Here is a 14,257-nt window from a genome sequence, read left to right as displayed (position 1 = left end):
GGCCAATCGTTCCAATAACGTTTTCAGTTCTTAATAATCACCAATCCGGAAGGCTCGCTGCTAAAAATTCGAATTTTGCAGAGATTGCATTTTTCACATTCTGGTCGAATGTCACAATGCGTTGATGTAAAATCTATTAATAAAGCAACTATAGGTAATGATTTAGTGCTAGACAATTATGTTAATACAGCCATCTCAAATGTCCGAGTACTCAAGAGAGTACAAAAAGACTCGCGTGTTCCCTTGGCGGCAAGTCTAACGGACAAAATAAATGACATCGTCTACAATGTAGAAGATGTTACAAAATGGCTAATTTTTTTAACGTCGTTCTTATTTTTTTTTGGAGCAACCGAAAAGAAGTGGACGCAAACATACCACAAGCATGAGCTCTTTGATAAATAAAAAAATTCGAGCTTCGTGTCGGAAGACGTGTCACTTCCAAAACCCCATCCCCAAGTTTCAAGCCAGCCTCTGAGTGACCTCGAGCAGAGAATAAAGCTAATAAGTAGTAAGCTCGATGAAGGAAATGTAAAATGAGGAATAAGGCTTGCTGCTTCGGATGACAAAAAAGCTCCTTTTTCAACTGATAACTATCAAAAATTGTTGTCTAAGCACCCGCAGCGAGCCAAATTTGCAGCTCCAAATCCAGAAAAGTTGGATAGTTTTTTCGTAACCGATTTCGACCTATACAAAGCGATAATGTCCTTTCCAAACGGATCAGCAGCAGGTCCTGATAAAATAGTTCCTCAAATTTTTAAAGATCTTGTTAGTAAGTCGAATGGCAGTGCAGGACTTAATTTTCTGAAATCGCTTACTAAAGCTGATAAACCTCATTGGAGATGGCAAAATACCCGAACCACTAAGACCTTTCTTTTTTGGCGCAAAGCTTTTCGCCCTCATAAAGATAGACGGAGGGTTGAGACCGATTGCCATAGGCAACACGCTGAGACGTATCGCGTCTAAATGCGCTGGAAGCAAGGCCCTCGCCGGGCGACAAAATTTTTTCGGAAACGTACAGGTAGGATGCGGTACCAAACGAGGAGCACAAATAGCTGCGCACTCGTTTCGAAACCTAATTGAACGCGACGACAATCCAAATTGCACTGTTCTTTTAAAACTAGATTTTAAGAATGCCTTTAACTCTTTAAACAGAGAAACAATGCTGAATCATGTTTTTTCAAATCGCCCCGAATTGTATAATAACACCCATTGCAAGTATGGTAAACCTAGTTACCTTTTTTACGGAAGCTCTGTCATAATGTCAGAAGACGGAACCCAGCAAGGTGATCCTGAAGCCCCACCCCTTTTTGCGGAAACATTTCATACACTAGTCAAACAGTTGGAGTCGAAAATTAACATCTGGTATTTAGATGATGGGAATTTAGCCGACGACTATAAGGTAGTACTCCGGGACCTTAAAAACATTCTGAAATCGGAACAAATATACGGCCTGAGCTTATACACTGAGAAGTGTGAACTTTGTTTTTTGGGACCGACTACTAGTACACAGTATAATTCAATTTTAACACAATTTCGAAAAAAATGCCCCAAAATAAAAATAAAAACAAAAGAAGAACTCCTCATTTTAGGACTGTAACATTCGCCCAGAAGATACATAACGACGGAAAATAAAACTAAGTCCTAAGACGACTGGCTAACGTCTAAACAGAGCTTTATATGCTTTTCACCGTCTCTACCAAGCCAGCACTTTCGGTGGTCTTTTCTAACATCGGGTCGACAAAAAACTTTACTGCTTTCGGCTTCGGTTAAAACACTCAAATTAACTTAATTACATGTGGAAATAGTGAGCTCATGGCTGGGTCTCAGTATCCCCAGATCACGAGGTCACTTCTAAAAACAAGGCTACTACTACTTATTGAATTATTATTGTTTTTGTTCAGTAGATAAAAATCACCATCTCCATCGAAGATGGATCAACCTTTTCCCCCAACTCCTAGCTTCTCATCCTTATCAAAATGAATCCAATTGTTAATTAAATTCATTTCAGGACATGACAGGAAGCTAAAAATTTATATAAAAGGATAAAAGTTTCAGTCCCGAAACCCTTCCGGATTCTTGAATCTACTGAATCAAGCACGTTAAACTTGATTCCTCCGTAACCCGGAAGGCTGTCTTCCACCCTTCACCGTTGTTCGCAACGGCCTTGCAACTATTGTAGCGACACAATAGTTGCAACTCGGAACGTTCTCTGTTAACTCCGCGATTCGTTGTCGTTTCTTAATCACAATTTCCGTTGTTCTCGCAATCGCAACTAATGTTGTTCTGTTTCTTTTTAGCTCTTCCGCCAAAATGGCCGTTTCTGACGTTTCTCAGAAATGTTACATCATGACTTCGAAAATTTAAAATTTCAAAATACTAGAATATCTTGACCTTCACCGTTCTACTAATCATCCGCATAACGTCGTTAATCCTTCAAAATCACTAACTCGGAGGGTTCGCTGCTAAAATTTCTTAAACTGCAGAGATTGCATTTTGTCCATTCTGGTCGAATGTCACATACTCCCCGGACAGTCCGGTCAATGTCCTCATTGAATCACGCAATGTTCGTAAAATAGATACAGTGTCATCAAACAGAATTTACAAAATGAACGAAATTACTCTCATCCACGTCACATCGACTCACTGCAGAATATAAATGGCATCATACTACATCACTATAGCCTTCAAACTCTCTCATTAATCTGCACATTGAGGATATGACTTAAGATAAAACATATTTTCTGACTTCCAATGTCAATGTCCCGATTAAAACTTTTTCTCTTAGATTTAAAAGGTGTTGGCTTGCAGGAAAGTCCTGCCAACCAACAAGCTAAAATTATCCTACTACGCTTTTCCCTTCGGAAATCTTGCTTGTTATTGTCCTGAATACTAAAACTAAGAAACTCTGTGGTTAGAAAGAACAATGAAACAATCTCCCTCTTCGAGAGATTACTCAAGCCTTCCATGTCACCACAAAGTGATCAGTTCTCCTAGCTGATTAAAAACAGTCATGCAGGCTGGAATATTTAAATATACTCCTTCACTTAAGCCTTTCTAAATAAATAGTAAGTGAGTGTCTCTAAAGCCACTTCAACTAAAATCAAAATGCAAATTTATAAATGAAACAATTTCAAAACTCAACTTAATGTTTCAGTTTTCAATTACAACTTGGTTGCTTGGTTTCTCACTTGAGTTTTTCACACACATAAAACAATTCTGAGTTTTAACTTTTCTTCATCACTCCTTTGTTTTCTTCTTTTTTCGTCGTTTAGAAGTTCTAAAACTTCTAAATTCTTCTAATTTCATCTCTTTTTTCGGTCATCCGTCAATGTTTCATTTCTTCCTCCTGTGATACTGACTCTGCACTCTCAGTTTCCGTATCTTGTAACACGTCGATAGCTTTCCTGACGCTGCTGGAAGCCGTCCTCCAACACTTCTGCTCTTCCACCCTCTGTTTACAACAAGGTAGGGGATCCACGTTAGATTCTCTGTTCCTGCAGAAGCTGTTGTGGAGACACAACGTCACGTTTCTCTCCAAATCTTCTTTCAGCATCTCTGCCTTCTCCTTTCCACTACGTTCACTCGTCCTGGAAATTCTTTTCACAGCGGTGGTCACTGCACTCCGATGAGTCACGAGAGCTCGCTTGAAAGCTCCTGCTCCAATGTCCAGCTGATATTCACTGTACACCCTGCCGTGCTTCGACATATGCTTTTTCGCATACTCGTACAACCATGCAGTCATGTTAGCTCTGAACCATGGCATCAATCGTTTCCTTGCCCATATCTTCTTCACTTCCATCGGAATATTTAGAACTTTGCACATTGTCTCAAAAAGATCTAAATCTTTTAGACAATCTAATTTCCGCAACTGTTCTCTCGTCGGTGCCTCCTGTCTGTTATTTTCTCTCACATGAGCTTCCAGCCATCGTATCGCCATCATAACTCCCACTATCACTATCGTTACGGGCTGTGATGAATCTGGTAAACCCATGGAGAGCAGCTCTCCAGAGTCCCAGATCAACATCAGATTACTACGCTTGGGATACCACCAGGTCTGCAACAAGCAGTGGCAAGGAAACTCGTCATGCGTCAACATGATGCTCCTCCAATTACGTTTTCCCGAAGCTTCCAGTAATGGTTCCACTTCCATCATCACTCGGTGGACTTCATCATTCTCATCTACTGCATTGTAATCTGTGACAGTTGATCCTCTCTGTTTCTGTATCTCAAAGTCACTGAAGTTCCCGCTCACATATCCCATGAACTTCTTTCCTAATATTGATTCCAATTCTTCATTGGTTCTCTCTGGAACTGCTAAGAACATCTTACATAGCAACTCGTAAGATTTCTCGGACATTCTCGCCAGTCTCACACACTTCGGCACTGAGAAGGCTTGATCCACGATCGTTCTCGTATTCTTTACGTCCACAGCTACAAAATGTACAGGGTATCTGCTCTTGCAAATTGGAGCCAATGTCGAACCCACCAAATATCGTGCTCCTGATGGTCTACAAAAAGTCTCACTGTGTCTGATGTTCATTTCCGTCTCGATTGCTTCCCTCCATTTTCCTATGTATTTCTGCTCAGTCTGCAGAACTCCTGGGAATACTTCTACACTGATGGCTGTGACCATCTCATGTTTCTGTTCTAGATTCAATAGTGACTCTAAAGAACCAAACATGCTGTAGAATCCTAGTGCAGTCACTAGATTCACCTCGGTTCCTCCATGGCAATCTGCTATCAGTTCCGTCTCTGTCCTTGCTTTCATCACTACGTTTCCAAACAATACCGTCAATTGTTTGTGTTGTTTCTCCAGGGTCTTCACACAGTCCAGACCTCCACAAACGTGACCCTCTAGTCCACAGACTTCCGCCAGACAGCTACCAGGTTTGACCCAGTCTTCTGGTCCCCAGCCAGGCAACTCCACTTTATCTTCTCCGTTGCTCCTAGAGGCCGTTATCATCACATTATATATGATGTTGAGGTCACGCAGGTTACAATCTGCATTCAGTTCCCTCTGCACGTCTTGTGTCGCTCGCAATATTGAGTCAGCGTTGGGACTAGGACACCATGATGGCCTCATCAATTCCCACACTGCCATCAAGCTCGTTCTCAGTAACTCATCTGAGAATCCCAACCCAAACTCCACTCTTTTATCAGATTTTGGTACTGAAGGTGCAGTCACCTCTTCTTCCAAGACCAGTCCCAATTTAACCTGTGGATTGTTAACGCTTTTAATCGTTACAATTCTGGACGTCCAGAATCTTAGCAACTCCGCCTGCTCGTAATCGAAGAAGCAATCGCGTATGTCTTCACTCACGAAAGGGTTGTACGCTATCCCTATGATCCCGGATACGTAGCTATACGATTTCTTCTTGATCGGTCCACAGTATTCACTGGATTTCGGCAGTGCCCCCATAGATTTTTTAGCGAGTCTCAGCTCCTTGTTTGAGAATCTCCTGATTTCGTCTATCTTTCCCATGGGTTCTAATTCCTCGGGTTCTTTCATGTTCACCCTCATCGGTTTACTTTGCTGCATATCCAGCAGTGCTAGCAAGAATATCCAGCATCGCCTTCCCTCAACATCTTAACACAAGTGTTCAATGCAGGTACTGAAATCTGCTCTATCAGGAATCGAATGAAACAGAGAGCGTCTCTCCGCTTCGCACACGCTACTGCTGCTCCCTCTTGGACTATCAGATCCCTCAGGTTCGTCATAAGGAAAACCTTCTCCTCTTTTGACCTCTTCCTTTCTTCTGAATCATATTCTTCGCGAGTCAATCCCATCATGCACCAGGCGAACCTGAGTTGTAACTCTGTTCTTACGTAAGGTACTGCCACGAGAGCATGTATTCTTGGCGTAGTCCTCATTTCTTCTTCGAAATACCTTAATACCACTGCTTTCCATGGAAGGCTCACCAACTGCTCCATCGTTTCTGCCTCTATGTCAGACGACGCTAAAGTCCCGTACGCCTTCTGCTTGATCCGTATATGCAAATCGTGTGTATTGTAACACGGCGGCATTTCTCCCTACAAAGTATGAATCCATCGTTCCCATGAAATTCCCTACTCTCCTTTCATTGGTTTTGAATGCTCTCAATCTAGGAGTTTGGACCACGGAGACTGCTCCGAGCAACATCCTTCTTATCAGAGGGAACTCAGGGATTGCCTCCGGCAGCTTCTTGTAATCACCCCAGTCCTTCGTCTCTTCTCTCACTTTATGATATACTGCAGTGAGACGAGGCACTCTGGTTATTTCACCATTCGTTTTATCATAGGGTCTCAGATTCCAAAGCTTCGGAATCACTTCGATGTGTCCTCTTTCTACTTCTCCCATGCGATCACGGAAGTGATCGTCAAAATTGATGACTGTCATCTCTGGCTCTGATATTTTCGTAAACAACAGATCTTCACTCATGAGCTCCCGCAATGTGTGCTGCTCACACCAGTTCAGTGTACTACCGTCCACTGCTGATATGATGTTCAGGTGCAGCACCGACCTCCTATATGCTTCCACTTTAACGTCAAAGAACGCAAACGTGACCGCTGGTCCATAGATCACCGTCACAAACTCCGTGACTCCTCTGATCAGCGTCAAGGGATCGGTTCTCATAGCCAAGCTCAGATCGGTTAACAGCGGCATGCCTCCAACATGTCTTCTAACATCTTCCTCTCTTTCTATCGTCTCGTCTTCTCCCGTCCGTTCCAAAGCGATTTTGTTGTAAGAGATACTGGATAAGAGTGTGTCTCAGGTCTCTTATCTTGTTCCACGAGTCCGTGGATTTCTTCATATCCAAGTTCCTCACTCTCTCTCTCTCATCTGCTCTGGACAACGTGTCAGTTTCATCAGTCCTCCCAAGTTTCCGTGGGTAATTGCAATCAAGTCAGAAGTCCGTCTAGCCGCAGGTTCTGGATTCCATCAGTGAGCAGTATCGCCGGTCCTTTCACGAAACTCTCTGCTCCAAATGTCAGGAACAAGGCTATTAGTTCCAATATCGACACTTCCACTACTGCTTGGAGGAATTCTTTTATCAAGTATTGCGAGATTTTCGGGTAATTTTTTGCCAAGAAGGACGCGGTCCATCCGGCTCCCAACCCTTCTAGCATGCTGTCTGTCCGTTCAAAGCCCTCCTGTCCCTTCACTTCCTGGGTCCAGAAGGTTTCCACAGTAATCTGACACATTCTGTTCACAAATTCAGCGGTCTTTTCACCGGCATTTTCCGCCAGGTTCACCTCCTTCAACAAGTAGGCATGTATCTTTGTGATCATCACGGGGCCTTGCTCAAAAGCGTCTGCACCCAATGCCGCTACTCTAGGGTTCAGGTGTAGCCACTGGTTGGCTTCCGGCTTGGTTCTCAAAACCATCGCCTCCAAATGAGCTCTCGTCTCTAGTGAATTTTTCCTTCTTGTGTCTTCACCTGCCACTTCCATTGCTCGGAACCATAAGTCGTTGGACATCGCCACGATCACTCGATGGTCGTCGTCTACTCCTGGTTTCAGTTAGAGCTGTCGACTGAAATTGGACAGTTCCAACCCCAGCACCTCGTCCAATACTAACATGTGTAGCGCATGATCCTTGAATCCTCTCATCGCGTTTGAGATATCTGACCACACTGCAGGCAGTTCAGCCTTGAGCGGCCTCAGGTTCTCCATCTCTATCATGCGATTCGGGGCTGATATGATCACATCACATTTTTTTTCCGAAAGCAAGGTCACAATCGCATACACAAATTTCAGTCCATCTGGGAGATGTGCATACCCCGGAGACAACGCGAATACTATTCTTGGTGTCACTTTGGTGAACGACCCCTCCTTCGTCGCATCCACCACTTCACCCATCGACTCAAGGATATCTTTTATCGCTGGCCACACAGCGTTCTCTGCCGTTGTAGGATCTCTGAGTCTGCTCAGAAAACCTCTACTGTGTAGATGGTCATTGATGCCAGCAAACACAATCGTCATTGGATTCATGTCCGTCTGCCTTTGTACACCTATAGCCAAAGATACTGATTGCAGTAAGTCCTGGTCGACCGCTGCCAACATTATGACGTCCGGCCAAAACAGAGACTTGGAGGTGTACACGAACTCTGAATTCGCTACTATCATAACCTTGGCCTTCCTCATTTCTGCTTTGTCATAGGCGGCGAAGATGGTCTCATCTTTCTTTATCGCTTTCAATCCGCCGTATCTTTGGGCATCACCATCTTGATTCTCTGGTTTTGGGTATATTCTCTCCTTCACATGACCAGGGGGTGTCGTCAGCTGCCTGAACATCTTCACGTGTTGTCCAATCGGCGCTCTCGTCGTCAGGAATCTTCCTGGTCTCTCTTCACGATTCCCCTCATCATGATTCAATCTCACATCTTTCAATGGTCTCGCATTTACTGGTCCCATTGTCTTGTTAGAGGGCAGTCCCTCTAGGTCAGCAAATCTCAAGGCCGTCGTGGAGCTGAAATTTATGCTAGCGGCTATCAACCAGTCTACGCCGGTTATCGAGTACAATCTGCTGACGGATAGCGTCGCTCCATTCAGCAACCTCCTTGCATCTTCGATGAAGCTTACCCTCTGGAGATCCAGCTTCATTAGCTCGTCTTTGTATACATGCCAGGGAGACGGTATGGATCTTGACCACATCAACGAGCCTCTGCCCGGACGTCTCTCCTCTCGACTGGGACTTGTCGTCTCCGATCTAGTGTCCGATCTAGTGTCCGATTTAGACGTGCCGGCTGTCTCTTCGATTGGGTTGACAGGTCCTATCCTTCTCCTAGGATGGATGGTCCTCCTCATCGGTGCTTCTCCCAATCAATCCTGCACGTCTGTCCTTTGACCTGGTTCGCTGGAGCTTTGTTGCCTGTAGTTCGTGACGGCCGGGACCGTACCCAAGCGTGTTTCCAGGCTAGGAGGCACAAAGGTGGTAATCACCGCGTCACTCACTGTTCCTTCTTCCTTCAGCACTCCTGTGTCGAAGAGTTCTGCTTCCAGCTCGTCCATCCGCTCTTGGAAGACTCAATTGAACCAAGCTTGTCCTTCGATACTGTCGAAGTGGATGCCGTCCGTGGTCAGTCTGGCCTGATCCATAGCTCTCAACTCATGTTCGATGTCCATGAGGATCATTCTTCCGGCGTTCCGACTTGCGAGGTTCCTCAAGATGTTATTCCACCTGACGACTCCCTCGTTGTGCCTTCTTCCTGATGCTGTCAGGCTTCTCGTATTCATTGGCACAGTGCAAACGGTCAGTACCGCGCAATTGAATTTCTGCCAGAGGGTAGTAAACAAACACACCATCATTTTCTCCCATAGTGCTTCCTGCTCATCTGAACCTCTGGAGATGTCATTCGTCCCAACCAAGATCATCACGTTGGGGATCCTCCCTGGATTCATCAGTTCCACCATTCGATATAACTGGGCTATCGTCGCGCCTCCAAAGGCCATCACCGTGGTGACCCACGAGGTCCTCAAATTCGACAGCACTCTAACCAAGCTGTCTCCCAGTATCAGATGAGATGTCCCGAGTGGTGGTTGCTGCAGGTTTACTGCCGGGCTCCAAGTCGCTCGATTGAAGCAAGCTCTCGGATCTGTCTCCGGAACTCCCGTGAAATCATACTTCAATTGATTATTCTTTTGCACGTCTATTATGCGAGACACCTTCTTCGCCGGCATCTTCCGTATTCTTCTCTCTGGGGCCCTCGAGCTCCCCATGAGTGGTGTCACGTTACTTATCCCTTGTCTGGGCTTTGGGGGGCATAGGGTTTGGGCTTGGAGGGCATAGGCATCTCACCTGGTTGGTAAGTCCTAGAACTTCCCAATCCAGGCTCATTCGCCAAGTCACTCCCTGAGAGAGCCCCGTTTCTCCACCTCATCACTCTCATGTTCGGGCGGTCTAGTACTCCTCTTTCTCCATATGCTGCCATCAACAGGACTTCCGTGGGGCGGTCCCCACGGTTGTCGTGCCCCAAGATGTTGATCAGGGCGGTCAGCAACATGACTACCTCTGGGTCCTCCAGAGCGAAGTCTCGATCGATCAGCCGACGATAGATCGCATCTATCATCGGTCCTACATATGCCTCTGCCAGGTCCATCAATTCATCCAAGTTGAAGCTATCCATTCTATTCTTTCAAGTTCGATTCGGTTTTGATTCCAAGATTTGACTCAAGTGAGTAATTAAACGATCAATCAGGATCCAGAAAAGAGGTCACGAATATTACACCTGTAAGTTTTATTAACATATATCGCTAAAATGCTAAAATTTGCTTAAAAACAGTTCAGACAAAAAGATATTTATCCTAAAATTTATTAAAATCAATCCGTCTCTAAAATTTTGGTATTCGACCTAAGATTGGACAGTCCAAACTTTGGATCTATTCCTAAGATCGTCATTCAGTTGTTCATGGTCACTAACCCCTTCTTACCCACGATCTTAATAACCTAACACATATCATAACATAACATAACATAACATAACACATATTACATACAACTTAGTCTTTGGCCTAACACCCTCTCGCACGTCACTCAGCCTATACTTAAGTAATATTTCTTATGTAAATATACTTGTATATTCGTATCAGAGAATATCACGTGTACAAGCGCGTACACTTCCCGAGGATGCAGTCTTCTTCTGTTTGGATCGTACACTGGAAGCGAAAGCTCCTTCACGTCCATTTCCACGAGGAAGTCCCTCAGCCTCGTCAAGGACAAGACTAGGTTCTCTGGGTCCACCTGCTGCTTCTCCGTCGCCCTCGTTACCAGGAAGCATAAGTATTTTCCCGGTATCTGCGACGCCGCCGGAGGTAAGGCCGCTACGCCCCCTATCCCTGGTCTTTGCTTCCTAAGGAATTCCACGTTTTTGTATTCTCTCCTAAAGTCTGCCGCTAACGCTGTCCTAACACTCATGTCTGCTGTGATTGCTATCGCACATGTTCTATTTGTGATTATGAAATCACTGTCTGTTAGTATTATGTTACTTGAATATTCATTTGGTAAGTTAAAATATGACTCAACTACCCTGCCTATGTCAGGTTTCTTAGGTTCTTCGCCTGTTTCTGCTTCTAAGTCTCCTGTTTCTCTTGCTATTCTTAATTTTTTTATTATCAAGTTTTCAGTGTGGGTAAGTCCTACCCCCACTCCCCGGACAAAAATACCCATCGACGTCCCCGTCGATCGCATACCGGGTATCAAGTCGAGGTTAGAAGCTGGAATGAGTAGTCGTCCTTCCTGGGCAGCCCAGGAAGGATCATCTCGTTCGGTCTTGATGTATTTCATGCTTGCACGATCTACGTCCTGAATCGTGACGCTGGTCTCCTCAGGATCCGAGGTCGTTTCATTCAGCCACTCTAAGACACACAGGTTCGTCAAGTCTTGTTCATATGACTGCTGTTGCTCGTCGTCGAATTCTACCACGGGTTTCGACCAGTCGTCAACCCACTCATCGTCGTGATCATCGACTATGTCAATGTCTTGTGACACAGTTATTTCCTCTAGACCCACTACTTCCTCCACTATCTTCTTCAGATCTATCCTATCCACTACAAAGTCGTCACCGTAAGGATTGTATTTCTTTCTTGGTCTCGTCCCGTCCTTCTGACGAGTCTGTATCGTGAACGGAAGATCCGGTTCCAAGTTCTTGGGAACTTCTGTCTGTTCGGGATCCTGCCAATCTTCCTCTGCGTAGGGTAAGGTTTCATCGTCCGCTTCGATCTCCTCGTTTGGATCCAGGTCCAGCGGTGTATCCATACCTTCCTCTACGACTTCGTTTGCATCGTTCTTCTCCCTGGTTTCCTTTTCATTGACCTCACAAGCAGGATCCATCATTAGATAATCCCCTTCTTCCATGTCTGCAGGTATACACAAGTCTTCTGTCGATGGATTGTGTGGCTTGATGTTCTCGTAGTGGGCGGCTCGGCCAGTACTCAGTCTATAAAAGCGTCCCTCCTGGTGCACCTCTGTAATCATGAAGGGTCCCCTCCATTTTTTAGGAGCTTTTTCGTTATAACGCTTTACGTGGTATAACGTTCTGAAATACCCATACGTAGTCTCCCACCGAGTAAGCCTTTGCACCAGCTGTTTTCTTGTCGAATCTTTTCCTCTGCCTTGCCTGTGCTTGCTGAGTATTTCGTCTACACAAATCGTTCAACTCCTGTTGGCGTCTGATCACATCCCTCACATAGACCTGTGGGGACGTTTTCTTTCCCTCATACTCTGGGTAGAAGAAGGTTAAGGGTAAAGACTTTTCGTGTCCAGTTAGCATCATGTGTGGACTGACTTCGGTGGTGGAGTGTTGCGTGCTGTTATATGCTCCCATCACCTGTGGAAGGTATCTGTCCCAATCGGTCATGTACCTGGAACAATATACTCTCAGCATCGACACTAACGTCCTATTCTGTCTTTCCACTAAGCCATTCGTCTGAGGGTGGTATGTCGTGGAGTGAGCCTCAGCGACCTGTGAGCGTCTCATAAGCTCTTTCGTAAGCTCTCCTAAGAAAGCTGTTCCATTATCCGATTGAAACGTCATCGGACAACCATGTCTTGCTATCCAGGTATTGATCAAGTGGTCGCATGTCTCTTCCGCCGAGGCAGTTATGCAGGGCACGGCCTCTGCATACTTCGTAAATGGATCTATCATGACCAGCACCTGATTATAACCATTGTCTGTCATGCATATCTTTTGGTGATCTATCTGCACCACCTCGTTGAATTCAGACGACTCGATCGACTGTAAACGAAATCGCAACTTCCTTGGATCCTTGACCTGTTGGCATGACAGACATGCTGTTACCCACTTCTCGCATGCTTTTTTCATCCCAGGCCACTCAAAGCGCTTCAGGATCCTCTGATATACTTTGTCGATCCCCTGATGGCCCATCTGATCATGTGACCTGAATAATAGTTCTGTCTGATAGAGTTGCGGTAACACTATCGCGTTGTACTTGTATAGGACTCTGTCTTCCTCCCTTCTTTTGCAAGCCACAATCCCGTCCTTGTTCAAATATAACCTCCCTTCCTTCTGCATGAAGTATTGTCTCAGGATGCGATAACTATCTTCCTCGAGGTCCCCTTTATCCGGAGAACCATTCTTGATCCACCTTTTCAGGTTGCTTGTCATGCGATCATTCCTCTGCGCCCTTAGAAGATCCGAGAGTCTGTATCTCGCCTTTAAGTACGTCTTCATGACCCTCATCTGACTATTCAGCTCGTTCGGCTGGTGTGTGTCTTCTTCCATCTTAACGCACCAAATCTTCGCCAACGGCTGAGTTTCTTGTTTAAACGGCTGAAGATCGGCCCTGACTACCTCTTTCTGCGGCAACAGGCTTATCGACCGTTTCGATACCGCTATTGTCTCCTAGTCATCCGCTGCGTTGTCAAAGACTCTTTAGCTTGGTATAAGGTAGCGATCGCTGTCAGGATCCTGGTACACCTCTCTGTCCAGGTCCCTTGCCCGAGTTTCCACTTGTAGCGTGTGTATCGCTAGTTCTGACAGTTCTGATCCCGAGCTGGAGTTCCTGTCTGAATAGGTGTCCTTTCTTGAGTTTCGGGGATTATCATCCGTCGAAGAGGTTGTGCTGGAGACTGCACGCTCCTCCAGATCATGTCTGTGCCTTCTTCGCATCCATCTGAACTCCCCGGACAAAACCTTGTTCTCTAGGTATTGTTTCTCATCAGGAATTTTCTCGTCTATCTCAGACTCCCCGGACAAATTCTCTTGTCCCGGGTGTTGATCTTGTGATCGCTGGTTCTTCTCATCATTCGTCTCTCCGGACAAATAGTCTTGCAGCAGATTTTGTTCTACCTTTTCACCTTCCTTATCCTGGTCCACAAAGGTGACGGTTTTCTTTCGCTTGCTGCTCCCCTGTTCTTTCTGTCCGTAAGAATTACTGGTTAAAATCTCGTGGGGGTGGGGTATTGAGGATACTAGTTGCTGAACTATTGTCCTACAATCCCTCTCGTTCTCTTCGTGCTGTCGTCTGGACGGCATGATCTTCACCTTCTCACTGACTGTTAGCGATGCCACTGATGCTGCCCACTCGGGGTCATCTCTGGTCACTTCTCTTTCTAACAATCCACCCAGCATCCGCATCACTTGCGGTGTGACTTGCACCGTTCTCTCCAATAATGAGAGGCTGTTTATGTTCATGCTAGAGAGTTCTTGCTGGACCAGACGTGTCCTCCCTGGATAGGATCTTTATCTCGGCTGCTTTCTCTACAGGTAACTCAGGATGCTCTGGAATTGGATGTCCAGACTTATCCAACCATCTCGTT

The 14,257-nt window shown here is 45.4% G+C and overlaps 1 protein-coding gene across 1 annotated transcript in view; it reads left to right on the top strand.

The window, feature by feature from the left end:
- LOC134842643 (uncharacterized) overlaps window positions 1-14,257 on the top strand; it is a 235,608-nt gene that overhangs the window by 24,201 nt on the left and 197,150 nt on the right. The gene's annotated exons all lie outside the window — the stretch shown is intronic.

The sequence above is a fragment of the Symsagittifera roscoffensis genome, chromosome 1 (genome assembly GCF_963678635.1).
Source record: "Symsagittifera roscoffensis chromosome 1, txSymRosc1.1, whole genome shotgun sequence".
Taxonomy (NCBI): Eukaryota; Metazoa; Xenacoelomorpha; order Acoela; family Convolutidae; genus Symsagittifera; species Symsagittifera roscoffensis.
This window is presented reverse-complemented; position numbering and strand designations above follow the sequence as displayed.